The sequence below is a fragment of the Canis lupus genome, chromosome 25 (genome assembly GCF_003254725.2).
Source record: "Canis lupus dingo isolate Sandy chromosome 25, ASM325472v2, whole genome shotgun sequence".
NCBI lineage: Eukaryota > Metazoa > Chordata > Mammalia > Carnivora > Canidae > Canis > Canis lupus.
This window is the reverse complement of record NC_064267.1, coordinates 6,139,919-6,166,450: the sequence shown is the minus strand read 5'-3', so window position 1 is coordinate 6,166,450 and position 26,532 is coordinate 6,139,919. Positions and strand designations below refer to the sequence as shown.

The window sequence follows — 26,532 nt, the reverse complement described above, 5'->3', positions numbered from 1 at the left end:
GCAGATTGTGAACCCCTTTAGAAGTTCACATGTAAAAAAAAAAAAAAAAAAAAAAAAGAAGTTCACATGTATTTGGTAATTATGGAAAAATCATACTCCTTTAAAGATCAGTAAAATCCATGGATGACATACCTTATTATCTAGTTTTTCAAAAAAAAAATTTAACTATGGTAAGAAAAACCAACACATTTTCCATCTTAAACATTTTTAAGTGTGCAGTTCAATGGCATCCAGTACATTCACATTGTTGCGCAACCATCACCAATATCCATCCAAAGAATTCTCCGAAACTCTGTACCCCTAAAGTAATAACTCTTTATTACTTTATTACTATTTGTCCTTTGTGATTGGCTTATTTCAGTAAGCCCAATGTTCTCAAGGCTCATCGATGCTCTAGCATGTGTCATAATTTCCTTCCTATTTAAACCTGAATAGTATTCCAGTGTGTATATATATATGTATATATGTACATATATATCCCATGTAATATAATATATTACATATATATAGAATAATATAATATATATATCCCATGTAATATATATATGTATATATATATATATACATATATATACATATATATACCCCATTTTGTGTATCCACTTATCTGCCCATAGACATTGGGATCATTTCCACCTTTAGGCTATTGTGAATAATGGTGCTATGCATATAAGTGTACGAATAACATCTGGAGGCCTTGCTTTCATTTCTTTGGGGTATTTTCCCAAAATCTAATTTTTATCATCAACCTTATAATTAATAAGCAATTGGCAAGACAGAATGCACCAATGTTTATGGTGTTATCTCTTCAATACTGCAGTTGGCAAGGCTGAGGCTGTTGCTCTGTTGCCAGGTGGCTCCTGTGAGCCTGGTCAGTAGGAGCATCAGAGGGAGTGGCAAGGCCAGAGGAGGAAAAAGGACCCCCTCCTCCTTTTATTCCCTGTCGATTCCTTGCTTAGTTTCAGTCCAGTGCCCCCCTGGCCTCTTTCCTCATCCCAGGTTTGCTGCTCACTCGGAGCAGAAATTGAATTCATTTAGCCATTTGCTTGGCATGAACAAAACCAGCTGCCTGTGCTGTGTCAGGGGCATGGGACATAGAAAGCTGGTGCCCTCCACCTCAGAGACCTGGGCCCAGCCGAGGGACTCTCCCCAGAGGCAGCGACCCCTAGCATCTGCTGATCATTGCCTCCTTCTCAGAGATTACTTCCACAGGGCCTCTTCTGAGCAACTCAGTTGATAAGTTTATCCTCTAACTTTGTTCTTCTAGCCTCGGGGGCAGTACTTGCTTCCCACAGTTGCTACTTCCTTGGTATCTTAGAGTTCTCATTGAGCATTTCTGGTTATTTCCTTACCAGCTCTTTTGTTAACTCTCTGTTGCAACAACCAGCCTGTTCCTGTCTCCTGCAGAACTGCAGTGAGCGCGTCATGTACTATCTAATTGCCCTGATCCACCTTTTCCTCCCGCTTTTATTTTCATGTTCTCCAAACTCCATTTAAGCTTTGTGTTCAGGTAGTGTGTAGAATTTCCACAGTTCTGGCTGCATTTAGTATCATTTTAATTTATTTTTCTGAAATGTTTAGCAATACCACTGTGGCAATTTCCTACTTAAATTTCAAGTTAATGTCTAACACCTTTTCTAAAGAAGGTACAGCTCCCTTCCTAGAGTTGGAAAGTCTTCTAGAATACCCAACTGTACATAGGCCCAAACTAATTCCATTAAACTAATTCTTTTGGAGATCCTTTGATTGACCAGGAGGATAGGGATCCAAAATATTTCCTTAGGAACATTTAATAATGCTGGCTTTTTATGGTGCTTTTATTACTATTATTATTATTTTTATTATTTTTATCCAGATACATCAGAATACTCTTAAAGTGGGAGTGTTATACATCTTTATGTTTCTATATGTGCCTACCACCTGAACATTAGAAAATGATCCTAATAGGATCAAAGAAAAGAACTTTTTCCTGGACTGCACTCTGTTTCAGGCACTTTTATTAAGTTCTTCATATACATATTGATGTATTTTTCAACTCAGTATATATATATATATATATATATATATATATATATATATGTCATCCCCATTTTATTATTCGTGAAGGTAAATGAGGCTCAGAAAGGACTTTAATATGAATATACCTAACTAGAGCCAACGTCATTGTCACAGACCAAGGCCTTGTTTCAATCTCTGATTCCCAAGTAGCACATGTGGCATCAAATAAATGGTTCTGATATTAAGGTTTATGAAATAAACAAATTGTAAATAAGGTTTTTATAAAAATCGCAAACTTTATGGAGAAAAGTTTATATATGCATATATATTTATATGTACACAGAAAATTTACAATATACACACCAATCATATATATAACAAGAATTGTGTGTGTGTGTGTATGTGTGTATACATTCTAGGCATGATAGGCCTGAACTTGGCCTTATGACCTTGAACAGGACAGTTCATTCTCTCCATGTGAGTTACCTCATCTGTAAAATGGGGATAATAATATCTGCTTCATTGGGTTTTGTGTGAATTAACTGAATTTATCTTTGTAAAGTTGCTGGCACTGGGCCTGGCAAAACATATTCAGTAAATGCCGGCTCTCTCCCCTTCACTTCAGACTACCAAGGCGTGAAACAAAATGGGATATTGTATGTGATTGTGTGCCATAAGCTGTAAGGATCTATACAAATTTAACATTCTTATTATAAAGCTGTATTATTAGTTGAGTCAAAAATGCAAAAAGTTAATTATTCTGAGAACAATGAGATGTGACTTTCAATTATTCCGGATGATGAAGAAAAGGTTTAAATGGATAATCTAAAACAAAGGACTGTTAGTTAACAGAATAAGCAAATTAGACTGCATTATATTGATATGTTATTATCAATTTCAACTCTGATTAACTGCCAATTAACATATGGTTGTTTCCAGAGATGAAATAATAGAGAACAGTGAACAGAGAGATGAAGCCTCCTCACCCTGAAAATGCTTATCTTTGCCCAGAAGTGACTTCTAACTTCCTTAGACAGGGTCTGGGGTGTGACCTGGCTGTCAATATTCTCCAGCGACCTTCCCAGGTAAGAGTTTTCAGCTTTAATCAGTCAGCTGGCCAGTCTCATCAAATGTTTGGTTTTATTTTTTTGTTTGTTTTGTTTTTTGTTTTTAAGTTTTTAAACTATTTATTTGAGAGAGAGTGTGCTTGAGAGAGCATGGGCAGAGGAAGGGCAGAGGGAGAGGGAGAAGCAGACTCCTTGCTGAGCAGGGAGCCCACGTGGGGCTCAATCCCAGGACCCTGGGATCCAGACCTGAACCAAAGGCAGATACTTAACCAAGTGAGTCACCCAGGTGCACCTCACCAAAGGTTTTACTACAATGTGATGTGCTGGTCTGTTTGCTCGTGGTTCCCTTCTCTCTTTCTTTCCCCTGTTCTGGCCCATATCACTGGAAACATCTCTTCCTAGGCTCCCATGCTACTGGCTTCCAGGTAGTTTTGGCTCATAGGAGGCATTGGAAGAAGCCTGGAAGGTGGGAGGAGGAGAAATGAGAGTATTTCTTCCCATTTCAACTGTCTTGGGTGACATCTCCAGAGCTGGCAGCAGCTGACTCTTCACGGCTCCAACTCCTTCCAGTAGTATCTCTCTCTAAGGTCCCAACCACCACCCCCTCTCCCAGTTCTGTCTTCTGCAGGTAGCCTGCCCTTGGACTCTGGGAACACTGTCCCTGCTTTTGTCTCTCCAGCCTTAGCCAATGTGGTGGCTTCTTGATGCTGCTCTTCCTAGTTTCATCACAGTCCCCACTTGCCTTCTCAACTCTTCGTCACCTTTGCAACCAATTCCTTTATTTGTTTCCCTTTGTTAAAGACAGAATTTTGTTTCTAGATTGAACACTGTGAAGCATATGTGAGGACATTATAGGATAGATCCCTGAATATTGGTGGGAAGTGGATTGGTGGGCATCAGCATCTCGTTCCCAAACCAGCTCCCATAGCTTTGCCCTCCATTCTCCTCTTGGCTCCAGGAGACATCATATCCCTTCCTAGTGAGTGGATATATAGAACAAATATGTCCTTTCATCTTTAAAAATCACTGACAGGTGGCCATGCTACACAAGCAGCAGAAGGCTGAGAATTAATGACAGAATTAGTGAAGTAATCACAATGAACTTAACACAGAATGAATCTGCCATGTATTAATGATATGCCGAAACATCACCGTCTTGCTCTGGGGACTGGTGGGGGATTATGACTGGCTAGAAATGGCTCCTGGCTGACTGACACTATTTCTATAACTTTCACAATACCTAGCCAACATTTCCCAGGTTTTTTGTTTTAATCTCTGTTTGTTTTCTGGCCATTGTAAACAGCATCAATCTTTATGCTTTTGCCTTAATTCACTATCTGTTTTTATTCTTATTATAGACATATACTCGTATATAGATGTCTACTATTCTGACACTGACATCACATTTTGTGCTTCCATTCCCTCTTTCCCACCAATAAGCACAAAAAGAAAGTACACTTGGACACAGAGCAGCAGCCACTTTGGTAGTGGTGCCAATGCTTCTGCATTGCTTGGGTAAAGCCACATATCAGTCACAGGCATTATCTCATTTCATTTTCACAACAACTGCAAAGCAGATAATATTAGTATCTCTATTTTCAATTTAGTCTCTGAGAGGTCAAGTCGTTAATCTAAGGTTATATGCCCTGTAAATGGCAGGACCTTGATAACCACTCAAATTTGTCTGACCCTAATACAAGATGTTCTTTAGGAATTTCTATAGGAAAAATGGCATCAATACAGGTAAAAGGTGACAACTTTAGATAAAAGAGAACTTCCAGATGAAATGAAACACTCTTTTCCTTTTATGGTCTCCACCTAAATTCCTCCTCAGGTCTTACTCTCTTAGGTGACCCAACAATCATGGCACCACTTGGCTCCTGAAATCAGATGGCTAATATCCATCTTTCTATGTGATTCCTTTCTCCCATTTATGAGAGTTTGCATAATAATGAAGGGAGTTCTTCATGGGCAGGATCCAACTGCACACCAATTGCTCGGTGGCACAGACAACTGTATTTCTACTTTTCTCTTCTTGTCCCTTTCAGAAGCAGTCTAGCAGGGAGTGGAGGAGCTGTCAGCAGACCCACACTGTTCAGCTATTCTCGAAATCCATTATTGAAGTCAGACTCTTTCCTCCCTCCTATTCAGAGGCTTGCTTCCCAGCTCCAAAGAGAAGGAGGTGGAGTGCTCTGAATTCCTTCAATTACTTGTCCCTAGGTGAACATGGTTCAGGGAATGTTAATGGTACCTTCTCTAAATACCTTTTGCAAGAGACAGCATGAGCGAGAGTCTGAATTCCAGACCTTAGGGGCTCCAGTCATGCTTGCCAAAATGTAGATTCAAAGGATACCCTCCCCTAATGCTTGCAAAGCTACCCCCTAGTACCTGAATTTCAACTCTATTTTTCAAAAAGACTATCCCCAAGCTAAAAGAGTTTTCTGTATTGATTTGTCTTTCTCTCTTGTATTTTTTTTCAAATTGTTTCTGCAACATTCTAAAATGCATACGTGATGAAAATCGTGTTCTCTAGGTATTTAGTTGCTTATCTTCTCTAGTCCACTAATAAAATGTGATAAAATGAGCACAATTATATTGGATGGGGGTCAGTTATTGAAGCAGTTCTTGAAATATATTTTCCCCATTCCAATTTTTAACTGCTAAATATATGTTTTAGAATCTAGTTAAATTCTGCTCTCCAATCCTCAAATTTTAAATTTGTAGAATTATGGGCAGAGGATCATCTTTGAGAGAGATGAGAAAGTTCCCCTTGAAAACTACGATGGAACTGTAAACCATCTTGTTTGAGGAGGAGAGAAGTAAATCAGTAAACTTCACCTCTTCCTTTTCGTTTCTTCCTCCATTTATACTTCTTGGTCCCTTTCCATATTTATTCCCCACCCCTGATCACATTCTGCAAGAACATTATCAATAAAAGCCTTTAAAAAATCTTTCACCAATGATTACTAAATTATACATCTTCAAATATGATTTCATAAAACTACTCTTAAGACTGCACAAATCAAAGTAGTCTCTTAAGACAAAAAAGATTAAATTATCAACATATGTCAAACTTTAAGAGTTAAGCTACCATGTATGTAAGTCATAGAAAAGCTTTGTAAAATATGGTTATAAAATTGAATTTAAGAAAAAGGAATGATTAGGCTTCATCAACTATTTCTGTATTTCAAAATGTGCTGTGCCTCATAAAGAACTGAGTCTCTTTGAGATATCGCTCCCATATATTTTCCTTAGAAAAACATTCTCTTCTGTCTTATTTGTTGGTAAATGAACATTTCCTGACTTGAGAACAGGAGAAAAGGACCATAAGACCTGACTGTCTTCCATGTAGTTAGTGTCTTACTTCTGCCGATGAATCATCTACTTGAGTATGGCAATGGTAGTCTGCCGGCCAGGGATTGCTGTTTACAGGTTTTCATGTAGACTGAGTCCCTCCCAGTCCAGGTTCTGTATTCCTATAGTCTCCTGCATGTGGCATCTTTCACCAGCAGAGCCAGCAGACCAATAATGGGTTGCTACTGTAGCAACACCAGGTCCGGAATGAGTATGTGAGAGGTGAAACTACTGGGAATTGACACATGGACAGAATTGTTTGGTAGCAACTCTCACCTTTAGGTGCCCTCCTTCTTCACATTTGACAAGCCCAGGGTATCAGCCTGTAGGTTTTACCTTTTAAAAGATTTTAACTTTTCCCAGTAATAGTCTGCTCCCCTAAACAATCCAAATGCATTTGACGTATGAACTACTCCTTAAGGGCCTTCTAAGGAATCAGGGAAGTAAATTGAGTCTGAGGATTGATAATAATCAATGAGTTGCCTCTTGCAAATAGCACAATTTTCTTTTAATTTGATTCACTTAAACAAATATTTATTGGCATGTAACACATACTGGGGACTGTGTTAAGTTTGGGTATATATTAATAACCAGGAAGATATGGCCCCAGACCTCACAGACCTGAAGTTAGAAGTGGGCATAACGCTTGAAACACAGGCAGTATGATTAAGAGCTTTGATAAAGGACTTTGGCCAGTCTAGTGGATCCAGGTTTGTGGAGGTAACAGGGCTTCCCAAAGACAATATTTTGTGAGTGCTGAAGAATGGTCTGTTAGTCAAGCGTAGGAGGGCCCCAAGAAGAGAGAATGCTTTTGGTCTGATGGAAAGAGAGCACAATGCATGTGAATGGGGGGGTGGTGAAAGAGAATTTGGTGCTGCTGCAAAGCAGAGCAGGAAGGACAGAAGAGTGAAAGCAGAGGCAAGCAAGAACCTTTCTAACCACCTGCATTAACCAAAGGAATTCATTTAATGGTAGATGTAAGAACTAGTGACAGCCAATGAGCGACACCATTTGGGAGAAGTCAATCTTTTGGGGTTCCCCATTCCTAAATATGTGACTCCTTGATGTACTGACATAATGGGTGGCTCTACCATAGACTCTCTGAAGGATATTTAGTTATCATATGCATGCATCTCTTGGCCCTAATGTGAATGGGCCCCAACACACGCCATTCACATGTAGATAGCAAGAGTAGTCTTCCAGGATCATAGGTAACTTGCCTGAACAGGTGAAATCCTGATTCTTCTCCTCATCCTAGAGATATCCATATGATCTGTCCTTTCTACAACTCCTCCTCATAAGAAGGCTGCTGCAGTCACAGCATAGCTGGCTTCACTCCAGTGTTCCAAACAAAACTGCCTGCCACCATTCACAGCTGAATGGTTCAGAGCAGGGCAGCTGATAGAAGGAAAGCTACCCATAGGTTGACTTGTGGAGCGTGACTCAAAAAATGAGCTGGTATAATCAGATCTTTGTTTCCTGTAATCTGTACTGGGAAATAGAAGGGCTAAGCTAGTTACTAGTGAAATGAATGATGAAAATACGCTATATGGTTGACTCTGGCTTACTGTAAGACCAATTCACATACAGGTCAAAGCTCAGTGGCAGTTCTGGCAAGGATCAAATAAGTTAATGCATGTGCAATGCTTAGAACAGTGCCTGACACAAAGAATATGCTCAATAAGGATTAGCTATTACTAATTTTGTATCTTGATGCTGACAACATGGCCAGAAAAAGCTTTTTGGCAGAGAGGCATGTGGAGCAAGCAAATGCATAGAGAAAAACTGAAATGCCATGAGAGAGAGGCCAGGCCCAGACCTGATACCATTTTAGTTTCAATTTCAAATCACATGCATCCCTTATATAGATGCCCTGTCCCTTGAGGTAACTTGGGAGAGATTCTGTTTTTTACAGCTAAATAAACCCGACTAATTAACTTCGTAGTTCACAGAATGAATTAGACAAAATGAGTTGCTGTTTCTAAACTGAGTTGTAGCGTTTGGACACATGATATTATGGCAAAATAATGAACAGTTGTTTGGGTTTTTTTTTGGGGGGGGGTTAAAGATTTTATTTATTTATTTGAGAGAGAGAGAGAGAGAGAAAGAGAGAGCATGAGCAGGGGGAGGGGCAGAAGCAGACTCTCTGCTGAGCAGGGAGCCAGACACAGGGCTCCATCCCAGGACCCTGGGATCATGACCTGAGCTGAGGTCAGATGCTTAGCTGACTGAACCACTCAGGTGCCCCTGAACTATTGTTAAATCCTAAAACTCTAGAGCATTCTTTTCACCCAATTGTATGTTTATCAATGAATTTAATAACATTCCTCACTACACAGATGAGCTGATACTATTTGGCCCATGAGTTTTCACAGATTCTGCTTTGCAAAATCTTGGGATAATGAACTAACTGAAAAATTTCCCACACAGGCCAATTCTGATACAAGTCCCTTTGGCAGTCTAGTTCCAGGAGAGGCAAAAGAAATATCTTATGAAGTATGGGTCTAACCAAGACACTAACAAAAGTGTAAACCATTTGAAACTTCCAATTAAGGGGAATAAAGTAAACAGGCAGGAAAGTAATGGGGATCCTAATACTGTGAAATGTTTCATTTATGAATGGAAATAAAAATAATTTTTAAAAAACTGAAATAAGAATTATGTTCTCAGATGAGGTGGTAAAACAGGATAAGCAACTCACTTGGCATAGAAGAAATAAGGCAGCAGAGGAAGAGGGCCAGCTAAATACAGGACTAATTGAGACTTATGTCTCAGTCAATATCATCTGCCCCTGTCTCTAAATCAGGAATTATGCTTTTGAGCAATGCAATCAATCTTTTAGTATCTGAATTCTGTCTTCCTTCTCAGGTTTATTTCACTCAAATAACCATGCTGTAGTTAAACTTTACATTATATTTTCATAAAGATGTTCCTGTTTTCCTGTGGCTGGTGGTTATCATTTTATTTTGTTTTGTTTCATTTTTTAAAGATTATTTATTTGAGAGAGAAAGAGAGAAAGAGGAAGGGAAAGGGGCAGAGGGAAAGGGAGAGCGAGAATCTTAAGCAGGCTCCACAATGTGGGGCTCGATCTCATGACCTTGAGATCATGACCTGAGTTGAAACCCAGAGTCCAACACTCAACTGACTGAGTCACCCAGGCACACCTGGTGGTTCTCATTTTAAAAAGGTTGAGCCATTAAAAGAGTTCAGGGTGGGTTTGTATCACAGATCTTTGAAGATGGAGTTCCTTGATTGTGCAAATGGTGCAACCATTATACTTTCATTATGAAGGTTTTCACGTGGAACTTTTCAAACATTCACTAGAGGAAGAGAGGCTAGAAAAATGATCTCCCAGTAATCCACTGCATAATTTCAACCATAATATTCAACCTTCAATATCATTTTGCCAACATTGTTGGATCTATCCCCCAGCTTATTGATTGATTTGTCTTTGCTTGAGTATTATAAGGAATTCCCAGAGATTCATCCCACTTATGGATACTTTGTTATGCATAAAAGACATCAAATATTACATTAGTTAAAAAAAAAAAAAAGGGAAACCTGAAAATATTGTCCTCCACCACTGCTTTCCAGGTATCCAAATTTTACCCACCCCCTCAGGGCCCAGTTCAAGCTTACTAGGCTGTCTCTCAAAAGAGAGGGCATAATTTGAACTACACTTTGGGAATTCATTTTCTGTTGTCTTACCTGTAGCATGTCCTTAATTTACTTGATGTAATATTAAATTTTCTATTTTTATTTAAATTCTCAAGAATTTATGTTGTATCCCAAGTAAGAACAAGGAAACAATGAAGGATAAAGGAAAACACTCAAATTTAGACTCAAAGAAGTCATAGATTTCAATAGGGATTCTTTTATTTCTTAAGTTTTCAGAGTCACAGTTTCTACAGCTGTCAAATGAAGTAGAAATTGGCCCTATTATACTCACCACTGTACTCATTTTTACTCACCACTGTAATTGTACTTATTTTAATAATTTAATCTTTAAATATGAGATTCATAGGGCATGGCTATATTTAAGCAAGATCAGAAGCATTGCCTGTGATTTTTAATCCAATAAAATAGCGTAAATCACACACACACACACACACACACACACACACACACACTCCTGGGAAGATTAAATGATTAAATGAGATAATGAATGTGAAATGTCTGGTCCACAGCAGATTACAATAAATAATACCTATTATTATTAACTTGTGACCATTTGCCTGGAAGAAGAGCCTCTGTCTTACAAAACTCGTTTCTTTCCTCACAGAGCTTGACCCTGTGATTCACACACAATTGGGATCAGCTCAATCAATATTTGGGTCATTGATTTGCTGATATATCAGGTAGGATAATGTTTACATACTAGAAAAAAATGGAACCTGCAATATAGGGAGTATTTTCCATGGTATCTGGAGAGAAGTTCTGATATGGAGTCACAGGTAAAAGGACAGATAGAAAGTATCCTGAGATTCAGGTACGAATCCTGGTCTAGCCACACATAAACAGGATTTTGAAACTTGCCTTGGGCAATATATAAAACCTCAGAGCTGTAACTCTGCATACTGTTATTACATTTTGATTTATCTCTCTCTAATCTCTCTCAAAATATGAAAAAAAACCTACTAGGCAATTTAACAGGAAACATGGACAACCTCACCTAAGCCCTTATGATCTGTTTATCCTCCCTCAAACCAGCTAGTAATTTTCAAAGTCATGTTTCATTGGATTCTTCTAGTTCTGGCATAAACATCTTGGAAAGACCTGTGAAATAGACCAAACATTATACGATCCCCCAGGCCAATGTGTTGTGCATGCATTAGTGTGGTCTAAGGAATGTATGGCCAGAGTCTCAAAAAGCCATACGAGGCACCTGGAGGTTGCCATGTTTCTAACAGAAGCCTACAACGATGCAGTTTTAATTGTTAGGAAATCAGAAGTGCTCTCATCCTCCAAGCACTTTATCCTCTCTCAGAAACCTACAACTCAATGCTGTTTCTTCAAGGGCTGCTGGGAGGGGCCACTGAGATTCTCCTGGGGAACGGAAGGCCAGAGTTCCCAGGCTGGTGGCAAATTGCTGTGTGGTGTTATTAGCAGGTATTAGTTGAGGTTGGCAAAACCGCTCTCCCTTGCCTGTCAATATTTATTGATTCTCCGCAGTGTTCAGGGTTGTCTATAAGTCCTCATTTTTCCTTCTCCTCAGTCTCCTCCTGGTAACAGAGTCATTTTCAACTCTGGGTTGAAAAATGGAAAGACACAACCCTGCATCCCCTTCTCCTCCAAAGCAAGAAAATTTGACTACATGTGATAACATTTCTTTTTTTAAAAAAAATGTATTTATTTGAGAGAGAGTGTGTGGTGGGGGGCAGAAAGAGAGAGAGAATCTCCAGCAGACTCCTACTGAGTGTGAAGCCTGATGAAAGGCTCCATCCCAAGACCCTGAGATCATGACCTGAGCCTGGATCAAGAATCAGACACCTACCAAACTGACCTACCCAGATGCCCTTTGTGATCACATTTTGTAATGTGTTTCAAACACACTTGCTCACTGCAGACAAAATACTCAGAGAACAGAGATGTATGGGGGTCTGTCAGAAAATGGTCCTCAGCCTGCAGTCTGTCATGGCTATGGGAAGACAGGCAGATGAGAACTCCTTCTCAGAGCATTTCTTCAAAGAAGCGGGTTTTCTTGATCTGTTCAGTGTCTGGCATTATACTGGGGCTTCGGTGAACATCAGGGAAACAGGGTGAGCATGCAGTACGGAGGGGCATGTGAATTTTCTGTGCAGAAGAGGTGAGAGTAGGTGGAGATGAACCAAGGAGTGGGCCATTTCCTGACATGATTCACTGCCCAACTCTGGCCCCCTCCCCCCTTGACTTGCTGCAGCAATGGTGGTTTCTAAGACCACTGAGGGCTGGGCAGCAGCAAGCAGTGTAGACACTCGGTTCATGTGGTCATGGATCGGGTCATCCAGTGACCCCCACATCTGGACATGGTGGCAGCAGAGGGAGTAGTTTGCCCGTAAAAGCTTTCATTTCATTAAATCGCATTAGATCAAGAAATACATTTAGGATAAGAAATATTTCTTAAGGCTATTCATAGACACCTGCTAGCAATGAAGTCCTTTGTTCACAGTAAGCAACTGATTCTAATCACAGAACTGTGCTGAACGCAAGATACATTTAGACTGGGGTGGAGGGAGGTGGAGGTAGAATGCAGGAGTAGAAAATAGAAAAAAAGAAGGCTATTCCACAAGAAAATACGCATATTTAATTACATATCCATGGCTTACATGTTTAGTGCTTACTATGTGAGAGATGCTGAAAATAACAAGATCAATAAACTCAGCCCCTTCTTTTCCAGACAGAGTAGGTCTGGTGAAGGTGGAGGGGCAACCTTCAAAGAGAGCAGCTCTTCTGCTTCTCACAGCAACCCAGGATAGGAGGGAGGGCAGACAAGCCCCAAAGTGAGACGTGTTGTCACATATCACACTGATAGCACTTATGGGAGCGTTTCCACTCCACCACACCTGCTGAGAATCTAAATTAGCCACATAAAACAATATAAAGGTCCCCACCCAACTTTATTCATTAAGTTTAAAAATAATTAAAATATTGTTTGCCAGTGAAGAGAGGCTACCACAATACTTCACAAGTTTCTTCCTTTAATGAGTGAACTATTTTCCCTTCATATCTACTTGAACATATATAACAGATTCAGAATACTTTATTATCATAGGGAATGGAAAGAAAACATCAACTTAGCCGTTGTCAGAATTATCATAAGTTCTGAACTAGTGGATTTTAAATTTTAATGAGCTTTATTAGATATTTTGTTCCCTTAATATTTTATGCCACTGACACTTTTCATCAAAAGGGCATGGAAACATTGTATATTTTTAAAAGGGTAAGAAAATTCTGAGGAACTAATTTTCCATTTAACCTTAAGTTCAATAGATTTGGGTCTTTGTAAAGGAAGCACATAATTCTACCATCACAATCAACTTTCATGGATTCAGAATTTTTAAGAAAGTCTAAAGTAACCTGATCACCTTAAAATAAATCTTTCTGAGAAAAAGTATTTCCCCCCCTGAGGCCACTTTTAAGATATGACTTGATATTACAGTTGTATGAATAAATATCTGAAAATACAAACTTCTTATGTTCATTCCTTTACATTTTCCTCAGAATATTGAGCAACTCTATTCTGTATGCACAAGATGTACAGGGTGCATAGGATGTTCTTACACCTTCTAGTAAGAAGTGCAGCAAAAATGGATCTCTGAGTTAGACTGCTCTTTCTCTTCTTCCATTCTTCCCTTCCTTCCACTGCTTCTCTCATGAATAAGCATTTTTTGAGCCCCAGAGTTAACCACATATGTAGTCTTCTATATTTACTCCAGATTTCTTTGGAAGTTACCAATGAAGATGGTAACACAAGGTCCCACCAAAGAGTCAAGGCAGAGAGGATCCTCTATAAATGAAAGAGTGAAGGAAGAAAATAGTAGAGAGTAGGGAAGTAGAGAAAGATGTAGAAAGTAGAGAAAGTAGTAGAGAAAGATGACATCAAGCATTTCATCTTTTTACAAGTGTCACCAAATTAGGAATTAAGGAATAAAACATTTACAAGACCCGAAAGGGATATATATTCTTGGGGATAGGGCAGAATGGGGAAGAAATAGGCAGATGAGACTCAGGTATACTTCTTCAACATACTTATGTTTTATTCATTTATTTATTTTTCATACTTATGTTTTAAAATTACATTTCAGCTAGCAATGTCTGGGGCTAGGTGTGGTTTTCCTGAGAAATAAAAAGGGGCCAGGGTGGACCAAGAGAAAGGAATAAAATTACTGGAGCTTCTCAGAGCTAGATCTAGGCTCTACAGGTCTGGGTAAAGAAGAAGAGAACATGCATGATGTTCCTTCTGGCATTCTCTTGCCTACTCCAGAGTAGGGAAAGATGAAGCGAGTATGAGCCAAAGACCAAATGGAAAACAAAGGACATTCACTTTATTTCTGTTAGAAACATAAGGACAGAGAATGGGTGACTTAAGGCAGTTCAAGTGAAGATCAGGAAGATGGAGTCTTGGGCAGCCCTGGTGGCTCAGCGGTTTAGCGCTGCCTTCAGCCCAAGGCCTGATCCTGAAGACCGGGGATTGAGTCCCATGTTGGGCTCCCTGCATGGAGCCTGCTTCTCCCTCTGCCTGTGTCTCTGCCTCTCTCTCTCTGTGTGTTTCTCATGAATAAATAAATAAAATCTTAAAAAAAAAAAAAAAGGAAGATGGAGTCTTAATCCTCTTAAGCTCTTGTAACTGTACTGGACCCACATTCTCTCCCTCTGGGAAGCTCACGGTGTAATTGGCATAACAGACACATGAACAACAAAATAGCACAGAGAAAAGATATGTTCCCTTGGGGAAATTCGGAGATTTCATGAAAAACTGATAGATTTTGAAGTATGGTTTTGAACCACATTTTGTAGTATGGATAGTTTTACCACTGAAAGAAGAACATGAATGAAGAGTTACCAGGCACTTTGATAGAAGGTCAAAGTTGTAAAAACATAGAATTTCCAGGAAACAGTGATTAGGTGGAATTAAAAACAGGTTGTGGTGGAAGATTACAACAAGTTGGAGAGAGAAGAATGGTGGCGAGACTGTGAAAGGTCTTGAAGGAAACTGGTAATGGGCAAACTGGTAATGGGCAATAGCTACTGATTTTTGGGGGGGTGGGTAGGGAGGAGTGGAATGAGGTGAGGATAAGCTTGCAGGATCCACTAACAAATCTCTGTTGTAGATAACCTTTTACAGGATTGTGGAAGATGATGCATGAGAGAACTCCTGTTTTTGAATTCTAGCTTCCTATTGGAGGTTAGTTGCTAGAGGTTTGCAAGCAAGAAATTTATTACCCTCAGGATCCACGCCTTTGGGAAAGTGAGATTAGGCAGAGGGAGGAGTTGCCATTATAACGAAAGTCTCAGATTATTCCAAAAGGAGCCCCAGAGCTGGGAAGCCTGTCAAGAATTATATCAAATTGGGCTAGGGATCCCTGGGTGGCACAGCGGTTTAGCGCCTGCCTTTGGCCCAGGGCGCGATCCTGGAGACCCGGGATCGAATCCCACGTCGGGCTCCCGGTGCATGGAGCCTGCTTCTCCCTCTGCCTGTGTCTCTGCCTCTCTCTCTCTCTCTCTCTCTGTGACTATCATAAATAAATAAAAATTTAAAAAAAAAAAAAAAAAAAGAAAAGTTTAAAAAAAAAAAATTGGGCTAATGGGGTCAGGGCTTATCTGCATGTCAGTTAGTCAATGATAACAAAGTGGGTGTGGTCTTGGTTGGAGAAGGTCAATCATCAACAGGGAGAACCAGGTTGCAAGCTATCAGTTGTCCACACTCTCAGCAGTTGGTGGAATGAACGTTTTAGTTCAACCCCTGTCCCCAGTCTTCCCAATTTCCAGAAAATGGCACCACCACTTACTCTACTAATCATGTCAAAGCCTAGGTACTTCCTTGGCTTCCCTCTTTCCTTTATACCTCTCATGTACTCCATCAGTAAATCCTATTAGCTTTTCCTTTAAGGTTTTCATCTGTTTATAGTCAGTGTGCATTAATCTTGGCTCATGCTCCCTCATCTACCACTGGAATTGTTATAATAGACTCCTGTGTGGTCTCCCTGTTTCCACTCTTGCTTGCTTACCATCTCCTCTCTCTACAGCATTGCATCAATGCCTGGAAATAAATGAATGTTCAATATTTATTAAATGAATTAATGAATGATCTCAGAAGATAGTGATCTCTTTAGCTACAGAGGGACTATTATGGTGAAATGGAGAATTTGTTGGTCCCCGGATAACCTAAGGATAAAAGGAAAAGAAGAAATAAATGTTGGACCCTAAGGAATATCTTTAAAATCCTATAAATGTCAACATTTCTCATGTCAATCTCATGTCAAAAATTTTAATTTATTAATTAATGAGAAACCTAGTGAGAAGTTACAACCAATTCAAAGGTCAATTCGGAGTAACATGTCTATACTAGCAATAAGTAATGCTGAAATGAATTTATGAACAGTTGTAAAATTGACTTATAGAAGGAGGGGGGAAGAAATCAATTTTATTTCTACCTTTTAATTTGTATCGCAATGGACAAGAATAATTTTCATTGCTATCAGTTACATACAACCCACAGAGATATACAATAGTTTCAAGACTGGAAGTTGTGGGGACCCCCTAAAGTTAGCTGGTCTGTACATAGACACCTAGTTTTTCATCAAAGCATCCTGCTGGGAAACAGGCAGCTTAATCACACTTGTAGAGTTTTTAAGAAAGCTCACAAAATAGAAAGTACTTTCTCTAAGTCTTAGAGGATTTGCTCATTCTTTTTTTCTTTTTCAAACTAGGAAGTCACATTGTGAACCATAAACAGAACTCATTCCCAAGGGATTAAGGCTAAACTTAGAACCAACTATTTATGAACTGTCTACAAATGGAACCATATTTGAATCCATTCTAAACAATAGTATGAGCAAATGCAAACATAGCTAGTAAAAAGTTTGCCAATTGCAGACTCTAATCAGTCTTTTTTATCCTGAGAAGCAAATGAGGACTCTGTAAAAGGTATCAGCTCATCATTTGGAAATACTTTTTGAAATATAAGTCAGAGTGGAAGTCCCAATGTGGAAGTGGACTTGAGTGTTGGCATCAAGTGTCAGAATATTGTGGCTGAGCCTCGGATTTGTATGTGGTGAGAATCCCCCTTAGAAATGTTTTTGAATCGTTGACATTTACAAAACAAGTCCTTTTCCACAGAGGGCAGTTGCCTAAAGTAAGTTCTTGAATAACCAAAGGAAAATAACCAAGGCAGCACCAATTCAGGCATAGCAGACTCCCCTTCTCAAACAGGAAGATTCATGCCACAAGCATTTTGCAAAAGACTTCTCTGAATAGTAATAATTATGACTAACATTTGCCTTGCCCTTTATGACTTGCAAAGTGCTTTCAAACCAAGATGTCATTTCGGAAGCTCTCAGAGTGGATCTTAACAATATCACTTTGGGGGAGTGGAAAGATGGCTCAGCAGCAAGTGTCAGAAGACAGCCATTTCCAGCTACCAAATTCCTCACCCTTGTCATTGTGAGTCCCAAGGGATAAGATTCTCCTGGAAAGGCTTATAAACTGTGGTGGTTATAATACTTCAGAGTGTATCCCTTGCATGTCTGTTTTACATAAATACTCCTTGAGCTATGTATTATCTTAAGACCTGTTTCAAAAAGTGAGTGCTAATTAAACATGAGAATATTTTTTAAAATCACAAAATAGCCAGGAATCTACCTTTCATTTTGGTTTCACTTTCTGATCAATGCTAGATTGGTCAGACTTTCAAGCAAATCAGACTTATGTGTGTCTTCTGTATCTCTATATTCTGAAAATGGGGTTAATTCATTTATATATTCAGTGAATATTTTAGTAACTATTTTTTGTCAATACCTCCCACTTTTATTTTTATTTTTCAAAAGATTTTATTCATTTATTCATGAGAGACACACAGAGAGAAGCAGAGACATAGGCAGAGGGAGAAGCAGGTTCCATAAGGGAGCCTGAAGTGGGACTTGACCCCCGGACTGTGGGATCACACCCTGAGCCAAGGGCAGATGCTGAACCACTGAGCCACCCAGGCATCCCAATACCTCCCACCCTTAGAGCATACAAAGATGAGTAAAGACTCTGTCCTCTGTAAGCATACAATCTATTAGTGAGTATAAGATATGTACACAACCCATACTGTGAAATGTCAAAAGCTTACAAAGATGAAGAGCTAGAATCTATTCCTGAAAGAGGATAATTAGAGCAAACCTCACAAAGTAGAGCTGAACTGGGCCTTGATGAATGGATAGGGTTTCCAAGGATGAATGAGAGAAGATATTCCAATGGGATGCAACACATGCAAGATGGGAAAATAGGAGTGTGTTTGGGACATGTTGAGTTATCCATATGGTGGGAGTGTGAATGATAACAAAAAACTCCATATATGGACAGCATTCTTATGTGGTTCTGACAAATTTTTGTCTGCGTACGGCCTAAGAAAAATAGCGACCTCAGATTAAAATTTAAATGTATACCACAAATTAACATGAAATCATAGTCACCTATACATATAAGTATTTAGCTCTAACCAGCTATAATTAGATATGTTCACAACTGACTCATGCACCTATTTTTGTAGTTATTATTTTTCTCTTGTTTTGTAAAGAAACAGAAAGGCAATTCTTATTATAAAAATCATGCATTTTCTTATATAATTAAGCAAAAAAGAATAAAACAAGCAACCAAAACCCACTACCCCCAAAAAATCACTATTAGCATTTTATGTATATTCTTATCAGTTATTGTATATGTACATATATTTTTAGTATATTGGAAACAATTTTCCTGTCCTTAAACTTTCTCTATACGTATTTCTCTTACTATATGCTTTCCATTTTGTAGAAGTGCTGTGATTTATGCAACCAATTTCTTATTGCTAGACATCTGGGCAGTCTGTGGTTTTTCTCTTAAAAAATACAAAGTACTGCAATGAACAGCTTTATAATTAAATCTTTGCAACACACATGAGAATTTCCTTAACATAAATACCTCCAAGTGGAACCCCTATTTCATGGAGTGTGTGTGTGTGTACGTGTGTGTGTGGTCAAATTCTATTCTAGAAAAGATGTACCTTTCTTGACTCTCACCTGCAGTAAAGCAATCTTAGTTCTCAAAGAAAATGATGCAATCTCTGAGGAGGCTGGGATAGTCAGAAACACAGTCTGATGTTGACATTTAGTCAGAGACATTAAATCACTAAGACCTGTGTGTAGGAAGTCCTCCAGCTAATATATTTCTCACCCAGAGACTCCTCCTGCATCCATGAGTAAGCATCAATTGCTATTCTATGCATCGTGGATTCCTCTTCATTACCCCCTCAGCCTTGAAAACACTTCTATCTACTCCTGATATAAGCCATCTGAAAAGCTAAGGTTTGTTGCTATTTTTCATTATGCTGAGACTGATCACAGAGGCATACCATGGCAATCATGAGTACCAACCAGGCCGTAAGTAAGGGCAATTTCATTACAAGTGCACACTTGCATTTCATGCCCTTTAATCTCTGTTACTGCTCCCCCAAGCAGCACAGGCTCCCAGCTTGGATTTTGACAATACTTCCTTTGTCAGAACAATGCTGCAATGAGATTCAGAGAAGCTGCTATTGCCAGGAACCTGTTCCCTGGCACTTGAGGCAGAGGCAGTTTAAAAAGCCTCTGTGTGCATTTACACTTAAGCCATTGGCATACATGGGCTGCCTCCAAAGGGCCATGTTGATGCCGGTATGGTCCCATCTGGCTCAGTGGTTTTATGTCTTCATAGCCTCCAGATGTTTAATGAGGTTCCTCTTCACCCACCTCTTCTGATAGTATTAAGGCTGAGGGTACTGTGGAAAATGCCCTGAGACCTGAAAAGCAGCTCTGTCTGACACTTCTGAAAGGCCCACTTGCTATACTGTGGTTCTTTTCAAAGCATCATTAGCCTGGAGTCATGATTATTGAGCAAGGATCATAAATTAAATTAAATTAAATTAAATTAAATGACATTAGGAAATGTCTGACCTGTCAGAAATATAACCAAATAGAAATTCCTGAGCCAGAGTGATAAGAAAATCAATTCCAGGGATCCCTGGGTGGCACAGTGGTTTGGCGCCTGCCTTTGGCCCAGGGCTCTATCCTGGTAGACCCGGGATCAAATCCCACATCGGGCTCCCGGTGCATGGAGCCTGCTTCTCCCTCTGCCTATGTCTCTGCCTCTCTCTCTCTGTGACTATCATAAATAAATTTTAAAAAAACTTAAAAAAAAAAAAAAAGAAAATCAATTCCATGGCTGGTGGTTGATTAAACCCAACTTCCAGGTATTTCCCTGATATCCCACAGCCAGAAAATCCCTATACAAGGGTGACTCTAAATGGGCAATGTGCCAAGTATTGTGAACATTCTCTGAAACCGGATTAGCTTATTAATTCTTTGAGTGGGATACTTCTTTGTGGCAGGTGTTGGCTGATGGAGAAAGATAGAGCCATTAGTTGTAAGGGGCTCCCTACACTGGATAATATTAATAAAACGATATTTGTACCCCACTTATGGGCTGGAGTGCTTTGCAAAATATTTTACAACTAAAATAGCAAAGGCACCAACCAATCAAAAGAGACAGTGGTCCAGTCAGAATGGACACCAATTGTAAAGACTTGAACTTGTGCTGAATGCACTGCTGGGATAGCAGCCCTGCTTGTAGGTAAGTGTGCACATAGCAAGAACAGCACTGTAAATGAGTACCTACCATGTGCTGGGCACTGGGGATGCAAGACATGCAAAGAGGGTTGTGAGAGTGGTGAGGAAGGGTAGTGGCAGTGGTGGTGGCCGTCGTAGCAGTGGTTAGGAACAATAGCTATCATTAACTGAGGTCTTACTAGGCACTGCATACTACTCTTAATGATTTATTCTTTCCAACAACTCTGTAAAGGAGACATTATCATCCAGATTACACGGATGAGGTAACTGAAACCCTGAGCTATGAAATAACTTTTCCAAATCCACTCAGACGGCAAGTAGAAGGGTTGGGATCCAAAGGACTATCTCTTCAGGAGCCCATACTCCTTCCACTCTACATTTCTTTGAAAAATTGTAGTGGCCTCAGTTCCAACATCAGCAGTCTCTTCTGACTTAGTCTCTTCAGTTTCAATATCCTTAGTCATAAAATCAGGATAATAATATCTTCCTTAACTACTGCACAAATTTTTGTGAAAGAGGAAATGAGATACAGTAAATGAAAGCACTAGACAGGGAGGTCCTCCAGGTCAGGACCCATGTCATCATGTCCTCTGGTTGAATATATGCCTTGCACATATTACATTGTTCAATATTAAATGCATGCCTAAGGTTCTAAGCACATGTAACTTATTGTTAAAACATAGTCTCTTCCCTTGAGGTATTTGTAACTCAGTTGGGGAGATTGGATTTATATATTAATATCAGAATAACATTCCAAGATAACATATGCTAAATTCCAAACAATTTGGTATGGTTGTCAAGTAGGAGTAAAGTTCCTTGGAGTAGATGATGTGAAAATAGAAGAAAGATTTCAGGTGGACCTTTCCTTGAGTCTTGAGGGGCAAGCAGAGCAAAGTTGTGGATATGTGGAAAAGAAGGGAAGGGCATTTCAGAAAAGAGGAAAGGCATGACCAAAGACATAGAAGTACGAGTGTTAAATGCATTTGGAAAATAATAAATAAATATTTTTACTATATTCGAGTAGTTATTTTCAATAGCACATAATGCCAGGGGGCACAAAACACCTGAGTCAGGGAGACAGCATCACTCAAAACAAATATACCCATATTACCCAAGTGTGTGCTTCCACAGACATCCAAAAAAAGGTATTATATAATGCCACTTATCCTCTTCTTGAAACAATATGTGAATATACCTAACAATTCTGAACTGAACTGCATTTTTAAACTGGTTAGGATTATTGAATCAATAATGTGTTGTACACCCAAAATTAATAACATATTGTCTATTGATGTACTTCAATAAAAAAAACTGCCAAAAAAGGGTTAATATGGTAAAAACAAAACAAGAAAGCAATGCTCTTTAGGGAACTGTCCAGTCTGGATTAAGTCTCTATAAAATGACCTCAGTTACAACACTTATCATCCTCTGTTTTAATCGGTTGTTTTCTTTCCTATCTCTTGCATTGGCCTGTAATTTCTTTCTTACTTGTCCTTACATCTCCCGGATTTAGTGCCTGACACATTGCACACACTCAATACATTTTGAGTGAATTAAGGACTCCAAGTAAGCAAAGACTCGACATAAATTGCATTTAGCTCAAAACATTAAAACCTTCCTTAACACTGATTGAGAATCAAGCTCAAGGGTTAGTCAGCATTAATGAATGCATAGAAGCCACATGTGTTGGGAATGAAATGGTTAAACAGCAAAGCCCAAGCCCACTGAAGCCACTGAAACTTTTTGATCATATATCATTGAAAGTACAGTAGCAATCGATAACTTCTGTGCAAATAAGAAGATTTTTTTTTCAAGTGAATTCAATTTGAAAATTGTTCTCTTCTAGGCAAAAAGCCAGGAAGACCTACATAATTTTCACCATTGCTCCAACTGAAAGACTTCCCCAGGTAAAAGGCAACTGGCACATTGAATGTTTTGACATTAAATTAATCCATTCAATAGCCAATTAGAAACAAGAAGTACAAGCTTAGAAATGTAGAAATAAACTTGATGAATACATTGTTTTCACAGTAGTGAGATTGAGAATCCCCTACATTACTTGGAAGGAAGAGAATATTTCAAAGCAGATCAGAATATGTCACCACAGGTGAAAACAAGAGACTCAGAACCTCCGAGAGAACCCAAAATGATTGAAATTGCCATCAGCCATGATTGGCCAAGTTTTTCACCAGTTTCTTAGGGGGATAGGATTGGGGTTAAATTAGAATTGTACATAAGAATATGCATAAATACCCACAAACATTTGCTTCCATTAGTGTAGTAAAATCTGTATAGTTAATTCACAGCCTACGTTCAGCAAATACTCACCTAATTCTTCTGTGATCTATATTATAGCCTGAGCTAAGAAAATGCATGTGAGGATTATTATATTGGATTATTATATTGGTTTTAGTGGTTGCATGTGACTCTCTGCACCTTTTTCTCAGTCCTATCCTTAACTTTGCCTTGAAATGTCCTAGAAAGCACAGAGAAAGCTCCAAAGTTACACAACGTTCATCACTATGCAAACCGATCAATGATCTGAAAATACTATGGAGATATTATTCTGAGGGAAAGTGTACCTGGGCTGCACTGAGAATGATCTTGGAGTGGTTCATCCTGAAGCCTGCAGTATTTCCCGAGTTACTTTCCTGCAACAGGAAATACTTGCAGCTGCTTTTGTTGCCTTCTACTACATATCTTATAACAGGGATGTTCCTATTTCTACAACCCAAAAGAGGCTGCAGTGGTCAATAACACAGCAAGACTTACCATGCAAGGACACTGGGAGGTTGTGCATTGCATGATCTTCCTAGAGGTGGAAACCAATTGGTCATTCATTCATTCATTCATTCAGTTTTTAATCCATCTGAAAAAGATGACTGGAGTTTCATCATGTCTGTTGCTAAAGACATACTGATGAACAGGAACAATCTGGTTTCTGCCTTTATCGTACTGTTGGCCCAGCCATGAGAAAGAATCAGTTAAACATGAATAAAAATAAGTACAGGAAGTGCTTTGGTAGGGGGAAAATGAAGGACTATGGGACACACAGCAGAAAATACATTTTGGGGGGGGATCTAGGAGTGGGAGGTCAGGATCAGGGAAACTTTATAGGAAATGACTTTCATACTGATACTGAAGGCAATAACAAAATGTATTGGGGGTTTTGCATGAAAAAGAGAAATCTAAAAGCTGCAGAGTGTGATTTTTATGAATTTCTGGGATCAATTTCAACTCCTATTCTTAGAAAACCACAAAGCCTTACCCTTATAATTACTGTTAGACAAAAACTTGGCCAAAAGCTCTGGACTTTGACATGCCCTCAATTTAGAATCTGATAGGTAGATTGTAGAAGCACACCAAATGAAGTGATGGGAATCAAAAGAAATTCCACAAACCCAACTCACTGATTCATCAACTATTTAGTGAAGTCCTACTATGTGCCCGGCACTCTACTAGTCCTGAACATGTAGCAGAAAACAAACTGAAGTTCCTGCTGTGTGTGCTTATATTCTAGTGGGGAGAGATAGAAAATAAGCAACTATAGATGTCAGGTGGTGGTAATGGCTACGGATAAAAGCAAAACAGTAGAGAAAGTGAAAGGGAAGAGAGTGATAGAGGCTGCGGTGATCATAAAAGGCTTTGCTGGTAAGTTGACATTTGATAAGTTTGAAGGTGATTTTGAATTAAGCGATGTTAGTCTTGTGGATGTCTGAAGAAGAGCATTCCAACCTGAGGGGATGATATGTGCAAAGGCTCTGAGGCAAGGAGGATAGTATGAATGTGGCAGAGAGGATGAGACAGAGAATTGTGGGATGGAGGTTCAGAGCATCCAGAGAGGAAGCCAAGGACAAGATCACACAGGTTAAGTACGCCAGAAATGGGATGATATTAAGGGAATAACCAGATCTCAGTTTTATATAAAAAAAGCACATGACTGCTGCATGAGATGGAGAGCAGAGGTAGAAGCAGAAAGAACCTCTAGGAGACTGTTGCAATCATCCATAGACATATTATAATGACCTGTGGGAAGGGGAGGTGAGGAAAGATGGTTGGATTCTTGTAAACGAAGAGCCTAAGGATTTACAGATAGATAAGAAATGAGTTGAAGGAAAGAGAAGAATTAAGGATGACACCAAAGTTCTGGGGGCAACCATTTACAAGATGGGGAACGACAGTGTTGTCACAAAATGTGAACATTTTAAAGGCTTTCAGTATATATTGCCAAGCACTCTCAAGACAAGTTATGTCTTGGGGATCCCTGGGTGGCGCAGCGGTTTGGTGCCTGCCTTTGGCCCAGGGCGCGATCCTGGAGACCCGGGATCGAATCCTACGTCAGGCTTCCGGTGCATGGAGCCTGCTTCTCCCTCTGTCTGTGTCTCTGCTTCTCTCTCTCTCTGTGTGACTATCATAGATAGATTAAAAAAAAAAAAAAAAAGACAAGTTATGTCTTGGTTCTAAGACCATCCTATTGGGGTGTCTGAGTGGCTCAGTCAGTTGAGCATCTGCCTTCAGCTCAGGTCGTGATCCCAGAGTCCTGGGATAGAGCCCTGCATCAGGGGGAGCAGGGAACCTGCCTCTTCCTCTGCCTCCCCCTCTCTCTGTCTCTCATGAATAAATAAAATCTAAAAAAAAAAGAGACCATCCTATTTAGAAACATCTTCTGTGCTAGTACAAGTGTGGGCCAGTAAGGAGTGGCAGTGATGTTTGAACTTTTTATTTGATCCTATTTATTTCTCCTGTGTAAGGAGGTGGTGAGACACATTTCAGAATTATCTAGCATAAATAGTTGATATTCTGCTTACATCAACTGAAATATTGAGAAATGAAGGATGGAACAGATGAATATACATGATCTTCTTATTGAGCTTTCACACTCTTTCCCAAGGTGACTCTAATCAACCTCTGCATTCCACTCCTTGTTTTATCACTCTCCCCACTCTTTAGAGCCACTTGTCCTAGTGTGCTGGGTGGATGGGGGTGTGTGTGGAGAGAACCCTGGCGCCCTGAGGCCTTTACCTGGCCCAGGATGTCACCAGAGGCTCTTGGTCTCCTCACAAAAAAGAATTCAAGGACAGACCAGACACAGCCATTTGAGTGGTGCAGGAAGGAAAGTTTATTAAAGTGAGAGTACAATTTCTAGATGTGAGAGCTGATGAGCTCATGGGAGGGCTGTGCCTGGGGCTGAGGTCTCTACCTTTTACTGATCAGGTTGTTAACAAGGGGGTGGAGTATTTATCACTTGGGGTGGGGATTTCTTGGGAGCAGGGTTTCACGCATTTTCTTCCTTATTTTGTAAATATTTCCAGCTTTTTTTGTCTTAGACCTGTCTGGTTTCATCTGGCTTCTTGTGGTTTTGTTTTCAGAGTGCTGCCAGGACAGATCTGGAACTTTCCTGATAGCTGATCGTGACTCCCCCTTTGCTGGCCTCCAGGCATCCTGTTAAAACCTAAGTAACTACCTACTGTTAACACTAGGATTTCAGATCGAGAATCCCTCTTTCAAAAAGACTATGTCTGGGGCCCCGTGGGTGGCTCAGTCATTAAGTGTCCTACTCTTGGTTTCCACTCAGGTTGTGATCTCTGGGTCGTAATATCTGGCTCTGTGCTGAGCAAAGAGTTGAGCTTGAGATTCTCTCTCTCCCTGTCCCCCTATCCCCTATCCCTCCTCCCACTTGTGCTCCTCTCTTTTTTCTCTTTCATAATAATAATAATAATAATAATAATAATAATAATAATAAATCTTTTTTTAAAAAAGAGACTATGTCAGATGGCCAACTTCTGTTT

General features: G+C 39.5%; 1 long non-coding RNA gene across 3 annotated transcripts in view; it reads left to right on the top strand.

Annotated features, from left to right (window-relative positions):
* LOC112669414 (uncharacterized) overlaps window positions 1-26,532 on the top strand; it is a 133,010-nt gene that overhangs the window by 48,222 nt on the left and 58,256 nt on the right. For 2 of the 3 annotated variants that reach the window (XR_003142234.3, XR_007405892.1), the window contains exons 2-4: window positions 2,938-3,083; window positions 22,590-22,650; window positions 26,113-26,199. This is a non-coding gene — a long non-coding RNA (uncharacterized LOC112669414). Of the gene's footprint in view, window positions 1-2,937; window positions 3,084-22,589; window positions 22,651-26,112; window positions 26,478-26,532 lie in introns of those variants that run through there. The other variant, XR_003142233.3, reaches the window with a different exon arrangement.